Consider the following 8174-nt stretch of genomic DNA (forward strand, 5'->3'; position numbering starts at 1 on the left):
TCCATAAGGAAATACAAGGGGTGTTAGGTTTTGATAACAACATAATTTATCATCACTATCTGTAATAATTTGAACACAATCAAAAGAAGATTAAAAATATGGATATATTTTTATTCTTCAATGGAACATATTACAACTATCTTTACGGAATATGTAAAAATAGAAATCTGAACACTATGAATGAGAATAACGAAGTAAATAGATCTAAAATCCTCACTCAATTGAAATCTCAAACGGTGTTTCGCTTACTGTGTTTAGCTTGCTATCTCACTATGTGTGTGCATGTGTGACACCCGTATATTTTATATAAAATACGTAAAATCCCAAGTTTTATACTTAACGGTTACAATGTATGGTCGTTTGCCTCAAGGATCAAATCCTATAAAAACAATTGCATACATGGAGGGTTCTTTTATAATAAATGAAGTTAAAGGACCAAATCCATAATTTTTGACATACCTTAAGGACCAAATTCGTAATTTACTTAATATAATATAGAGTAAATTACGAATTTGCTCTCAGTGGTTTACGATTTCTACCCACAGTAGTCCAAAAATCAAAATAAATACAGATTCATGATAAATGATTTATTTTATATATTTTTGATATCAAATTACCTTAAATTAGTGAATTTATAGACTAAATAGGACCAAACTGAGTGTAAAATGTCTCTCTTTTTAAGGCAACAAACAAGCAAACCATTTATAATTTATGGTTTAGGTTTCATGAGAGTATAAGAAAGAAGGAACATGGATCTAAGCATGGTCTCCCAAGAGCCAAGGCCCAATTGGTGAAAAGAAAGCCCAAAATCAGGAGGAAAAAAAAGAGGAAAGAAGGAACCGTCGAGCGAGGGGGAGAGCACGTCTGATCGAGCAAGAAAGAGAGGGAGCAACAGGTCCAATTGATTGGAAGGAATTTCTCTTCAATCTCTCGTTAATCTTTCGATAAATCTGAAACCTTTCTGATCGGTAACCTAGTTTAGCTATGTGTGGCTAATTTCTTTATTCCAACATTAGTTAACTTTAGATTTTGATGTTTTCTCATTTTGAGATGTCGTTGTAATGGTTTGGTACAAGTTTATTTGTTTGATTTCTAGGTTATTCGTTAATTTCATTTGAATGTTAATTAAATTGGCCGACTAGTTAATAGTTCTATGAATGATTGTTATTCAAAACATTAGGTACGTAATTGTCTTGTGGCTTTGATAGAGTAACAATTGAGCTCTTTGAATTCAACAAGGTTTTCAATTTGAGTTCTTGAAATCTCATAATCAAAGTGGTACTAAGTTGAGCATATGAGCTTAATTCTTGAGTCGGCGTTTTCTAATTCGTTAAAGCTAATTACGCTTGGGATGTTGAGAGCTTGTTCAATTTTCCATTTGTAGTCAAGATTGAGCTAAAGTGTTGATTTTAGCTAATGTCTAATTAGGTGAAAACAAAGTCTGTTAGAGCTTGTTGATAACCACAACTGGCTTGAGTGTTGGTCACAATCGAATCTACAAGAGTTTATAGGTAACAGTTTGTAGAAAGGGGGTGAATACAAACACAACATCTTTCACTTTTAAAAAACTTATATTGATAAAGAAAATCAATACATATTTTTACAGATTGTTTGCGGAAAAGACAAGATAAATAACTTATCTAAACAATCAAAGAAACACAAGTCACATATAGCAATAAATAAAAGATTTGCTAAAAGAAAAGGTTAAGAAGGTCTTGTGCTTTTTACTTGGTTAGAGTGGTATGGAGGTAGACAAGACGAAGACAACTGAGAAGGAAGAACTTCTCAGCTATTTATACCCATTGCATTAAATGTAAGTCAGAGGGTACAAAACATGTGGCAAGCTTCAAGAGGTGATTTGTTCTTTGTTACAGATATACAATCTTTGTCCGTATATGAACAGTAGTCTTTCACTGACGGGTGTCGAGTCCGGCAAATAATAGAATTTATAAAAATAAGCCTATTATCTCTAAAACACAACTTGTGATAGTGATAAGTAGGGTCGTCTCCTCAGGGACTCGGTGTTAACCGTAAGTCCAAGACGTAAACGCGTGCAAATTCATTAACATTAAAACAATAATATAAAAGGGGGGGGGGGGTTAGAAGATTTATAAATAGCTTAAATATGCAAAATAAATTGGGAACTTTAAACAATAATAAGAACGAGACTAGCAATGAGCATCAATCAACTAATCCTTTGGATTATATATCATCGACTCATTCAATCCATTTTCTCAAAAGAAACCAAGTTGGTTAGGACATCGACACGCGTCAATATTTTGTTCGTTATAAAAGCATGATTAGTCTTGAACACTCTACGACTAACCTCTAATTAGCTAATCAAACCTAGTCACGTACTTAGAATTTAATTTCCAATTGCATTAACGTCAAACAAACCCAACACTAATCGACAATCAATCGCCGATTGTTTAAATTAGATTATACGATCTTACAACATCATTATTTAACATAAATGTCACCTGTGTGTCGTGTGCTACTTCAATAAACCAAAAAGCAATTACGGACTTAAAGGTTTATCTAGCAACTCGAAATTGAATTAGACATAACAAGGGATCCTACTCAAAATATCCAACTCAAAACGATAARCATTCAACTCTAAAATCGCATAAATAGCTTCAAATGATATGTTGGAATCGACGTGAGTCTCAACGAATCCAAATTCAAAGTAATCACATACCCATTACTAGAAGTTTGAAAATTAGCTACACATACTAGAAATTGGAAATYGAGTAYTTACAAAATGCTAGTAAAATTGGAATTTAGGAAGAACCCAACAAAATCCGCTCCAAAATCGACTCCAATGGTGAAATCGAATTCTGCCRTGCTACTGCCCTTTCTCAATTTACAGCATCTCGATTACACCCTCTCGATTTCTCCCTTCCRACCACAGCTTCTGCCTTCTCCTTCTTCTCGATTTCTGCTCTCAATTGACAGCCCCTTTTGCTGTCCCTTTCGATTTACAGCCTCTCGTCTTTCTCGACTTCTCCTTTCTGCTTCCAATCGACAGCCTCTTTTATGTCCCTCTCGACCGACTGCTGTTTTTGTGCTCTCGATCGACAGGTTCTTTTCAAAAATGACTGCTGCTCCCTCTTTTTCGACTTCTCAATCGATCGACAACTTCTTTTTAATCCACTCGTTCCATCGCCACGACCCTCACGACTTCGACCCTCGCTGCCCACGTCGATAGTTGCTGCTCGTCTCGTCTCCATCGCACTTCTCTCGCTGCACGATCTCTCTCTCTCTTTCTCGACTTCTGATTTTGGGCAGCAGCCTTGGGCTGCTGTTTCCTCCTTCTCGTTTTGTTTTGCTGTTTCTTTTGGGCTTAGAGTTGGGCCTGATTTTTTTTTGGCCTGCTGCAACATGAAATCAAAACAAAATAAATCAATTCTTTTTCTTTCTTTTCCAACTTAAATGACCTCATATAATTAAATATCAACTTGAATAAAAATGGACGTTTCAGGCATCTAATTRACATTAATCTCAAGGTACTTTGACGTAAAAAAAATGTATAAATTTGGGCTTATCAAATTCCCCCACACTTAGATCATTGTCCGTCCCGGCAATGACTTAAGTTAACACGTAGTTAAAAATCGAATCTAATGAGAATGTCAACACATATAGCATATCATGAGTTTGAGATTTGCAACAAAGCATTGAAAAGAGGATGCATACGCAATCAAGTAGACACAAGCTAATCTCGAGAACTCTCACGAATGGGATTAACGAAGAAACACTCGATTCACTCCTTGGGTTAAAGTGTATCGCTCAAATCGTCAATGCACTAGCATGTACCTACCATATATTTGAAAAGTCTCTCACTCTCCACTACTTGGATAAAATACATGCTTATAAATCAAAAGGTCTTAAAAGGTGTAACGAAAACAAGGCTTGGGGTACGGTAGGGAAATATTAGGAAAATTGACTAAGACCTAACACCAACGGAGAATTCCGGCTACTTAACCACACTTTATTTATTTTTTTATTTTTATTATTTTTTTTTTCACAAAGGACTTTTGTGTCCATCTTTGAAGCTCATTCCTTTTCGGATGACAGGGGATAGAGATGAAACGCTTATATTCAACCGTATCGTCATTTTCGTCGTCTATTTTTTTTTAATTGACGACGTAATTTTGCTCTTCATTTTTTTTCGTTTTGAATTTTCTTTTTTTTTCTTTTTTCTTTTCAATCTTTTCTTTCATTTTTGTCTTTCCCGAACATACAAATTCTACTTTCAAGTATACAAGGATATTGGGATCACTCCATTGGTGCTTAGTCGGGTGAGTCGTGTTTGGATTGTTTTATGATGTGGGTGACAAGGGAAATAGGCTAAGGCTCAAATTGGTGTGCAAAATGGATAATGACAACATAAGGGGTAGGCTTAAGGTTAGTGGTTTAACATAAAAATGAGCAAATGACGACCTTTATCCTGTTTATTAGCATGTAGTTATCATGTAGTCTTAAGGAGAGAAAAATCAAGTTCTAAAGATGCATATCTAGGCATGACACAATCACACAAGAAATAAATTTGAGACTAATATCAAGTATTTAGTCTAAATAAGCTCAAAGTCTCACGGTGTTCAAAACTAGTTCAAGAGATTAACAATAGTCTACTTTGACCGATATGCTACCACTAATCACTCTAAGTGCTATCAATCAAGCTCAATCATGCTATACACGCATCCAAACTCATCGTCATCAACAATTTAAGCTCAATAAAAATATGCTAACACATTGTCAAAACGGACAAAGATCCTCATTTAAGCACAAAATTTGCAAAAAGCATAAAAATTTACCCCTATAACCATTTATAAACCCAATTCATGCAAATAACCCCCGCCCCCACACTTAATTCATACATTGTCCTCAAGGTATGCAATAAGTAGAGGACACTCTAAGCAATTAAGGAAAAGGGAACAGAAAACTCCCCTGATATGATGAGTGACCTCCGAATGTAAGAATTCGTGGAGATGGGCGCGTCTCTTCAAGCGTCCAACATTTGGGGTGAACCTGAGAACATAGAAATCCAAGAGTGAAACTAGAGAATCTAAAAACAAACTAAATAACTGAAAACAAGAAATATCAAGAAATGGAAATTCGTGGGTTGCCTCCCACGCAGCGCCTTTCTTTTATGTCTTTGGCTAGACCATACTCGGTTCAATTCTTGTAGCTTGGCGTGTCCAAAGCTACCCTCTCTAATTCCCCTCCATCAAAGCCTTCATAGAACTGCTTTAGCCTATGGCCATTAACTTTGAAAATCTGCCCCGTAGATAGACTTTGTATCTCCACTGCACCATGCTAAAAAAACGGTTAAAACATCAAAAGATCCTATCCATCTGGACCTTAACTTAACGGGAAATAACTTTAATCTAGAGTGATAKAGGAGAACTTTCTGACCTTTAGTGAAAGAMTTACGTGAAATACGAGAGTCATGGAACGCCTTGGTCTTCGCCTTATAGATGCGAGCATTTTCGTAGGCATCGTTTCGTATCTCCTCTAACTCTTGAATTTGAAGCTTCCTATGCGATCCTACTTCATCTGAATCCATATTGCATGTCTTCACCGCCCAATACGCCTTGTGCTCTTGGGCAAGCTTCTTCAAACTTCCACTTGTTAAATCCCTGTCTAGAATCATTTCTAACACATCCTCATTAGATAGATCAAACATAGTATCAGATAAAGACTCGATAATATCAACAAAGCATAATGACGAAACATCACTCGGATATCGCATGGCATCATATATATATTAAATTTAATCATCTCGCCATCGAATTCTATGGTCAAACTACCACTATGGACGTCTACCTTAGTCTTAGAGGTTTTCAAAAATGGTCTACCTAGCAAAAGCATACCGGCCTTGGAGGCATTTTTCTCCTCCATATCTATAACATAAAAATCTGCCGAAAAGACCAATTCATTCACTTGAACTAGCACGTCCTCTAATACACCTTTAGGGTAGACAATAGACCTATCCGCTAATTGGATTACCACACCGGTTGGCTTAAGGGGCCCTACATCCAAAGATGAGTAGATGGCATATGGCATAACATTAATTGATGCCCCTAAGTCCAACATGGCTTGATTTACCAAGACATTGCCTACCTTGCATGGTATGGTAAACATGCCCGGGTCTTTACGCTTTGGTGGTAATTGTTTTTGCAAAACAGCGGACACATTTTGACTCATGCTTATCTTTTCATTACCCTTTAGTTTCCTTTTATTAGTACAAAGTTCTTTCAAAAACTTAGCATATATAGGAACTTGCTTAATTGTATCTAATAAAGGGATGTTTACCTGAACTTTCCGAAATGTGTCAAGGATCTCTTTCTCTTCACTCTCCCGCTTTGTCTTCTCGAACCGGCTCAGGAATGGCGGTGCTTGAACTATCACTTCGGGTGTCTTCTTCTTTAACTCCTCTTCTTCCTCGTTAACCTTTCCTTCTTCTTCTTTTCAACCTCTTGAAGCTCCTTTTCGCTTCTCAAAGTGACAGCACTCACATTTGCCTTCGGATTCGTCTCCGTTTGAGATGGCAACTTACCCTTGTTTGCTAATTGGCCAACGGTGGCCTGAAGGTCTTGAATGCTCGCTTGAGTTTCCTGTTGAAATTTCACCATGTTAGCAGCCATAGACTTAACTAAATCCTCTAATGACGTACCTGAGCCACTAGGAGCTTGAGGTGACACTTGATGTTGATGTTGGGCATTCGGCTGAAATGGTGCCTTCGATTGATGTTGTTGCTGAAATCCGGGTGGTGCTTGGAATTGTTGAGGTTGAAACTGTTGAGGTTGCTGGAATGAGCCTCTTTGCTGAAATTGCTGACCTTGTCCTTGTCTCGGGGCATAGCTCAGATTCAGATGCTGCCTCCAACCGGGGTTGTATGTGCTCGAGAAAGGGTCGGGAGCCCGATTGCTTGAATTATGAAAGTTGCCACCCCCAATGGCATTCACTTACTCTTCTTCTTTATGTAAAGTCGGGCATGCATCGATGGGGTGTGCCACTGATGAGCAAAATCTACATGCCTTGACTTGAGGCATATTACCCATGGCAAGCTGTTTTACAAGGTTAGTCAAATCAGTTATTTTAGTCTCTAAAGATTTAACATGTACCTCACTAGCGCCTCGACCTATGTCACTCCGTACTCCAAATTGCTTGGAGTTTTCCGCCATGGTGTCTATCAAAGTCCTTGCTTGAGTTGGCGTTTTGTTCACTATAGCTCATCCGCTCGCAGCATCCATCATCTTTCTTTCCATCGGTAGCAAACCTTCATAAAAATACTGAATTAGTAATTCATCAGAAATTCCATGTTGAGGACAACTTACACAAAGGCGCTTGAAGCGCTCCCAATACTCGTATAAAGACTCCATGTCCTTCTGCTTGATCCCACATATCTCTCTTCTAAACCCGGCGGCTTTGGATGCGGGAAAATACTTGTCGAGGAATGCTCTCGCCATTTGCGCCCAAGTAGTGATGGATCCCGGTGGTAAGTAGAAAAGCCACTCCCTAGCTGCATCAACTAGGGAGAATGGAAATGCCTTCAGCTTGAGATTCTCCACCGTCGTGCCTTGCGGCTTCATCCCCAAGCACACCATGTGGAACTCGGTCATATGCTTGTACGGGTCTTCGTTAGCTAAACCATGAAAACGAGGTAGTAAGTGTATTAAACCAGTTTTAAGTTCAGCATTTACCTCTTCCGGCGGATAAGTAATGCAAAGAGGTTGTTCGGCGACGTTGGGTGCTGCCCATTCCCTTAAAGTACGTTCGGTATTCGCCATTTCCTCTTCAGTCTCGATTACCGGTTCTTCTTGCTCAGAGTGAACTTTCTCTTCTTCGTCCTCCGTTTGGTCTTCAGAATCGGATGACAACTCAATGTCTTTCCAAATATTGAGAACCGGTGAAGAAGTAGATGCGCCTTGCTTCTTTCGAAGCTTAGCTTGTTTTCTTAGCTTCTTAGCGGTTTTCTCAATTTCCGGATCAATTGGCAATGGTGAACCTGCACGAAACGATCTTGGCATAAACAGTTAAACTTGCCGAGTCCCCGGCAATGGCGCCAAAAATTTAACGGGTGTCGAGTCCGGCAAATAATAGAATTTATAAAAATAAGCCTATTATCTCTAAAACACAACTTGTGATAGTGATAAGTAGGGTCGTCTCCT

At 38.2% G+C, this 8174-nt stretch overlaps 1 pseudogene; it reads right to left on the reverse strand.

Annotated features, from left to right (window-relative positions):
- Positions 1 to 5514: 5514 nt before the first annotated feature.
- LOC112504304 lies at positions 5515 to 8033 on the reverse strand (annotated as a pseudogene).
- Between the last annotated feature and the right edge of the window lie 141 nt (positions 8034 to 8174).

The sequence above is a fragment of the Cynara cardunculus genome, unplaced genomic scaffold, assembly GCF_001531365.2.
Source record: "Cynara cardunculus var. scolymus isolate 2C unplaced genomic scaffold, CcrdV1 Un_Scaffold_5175, whole genome shotgun sequence".
Taxonomy (NCBI): Eukaryota; Viridiplantae; Streptophyta; class Magnoliopsida; order Asterales; family Asteraceae; genus Cynara; species Cynara cardunculus.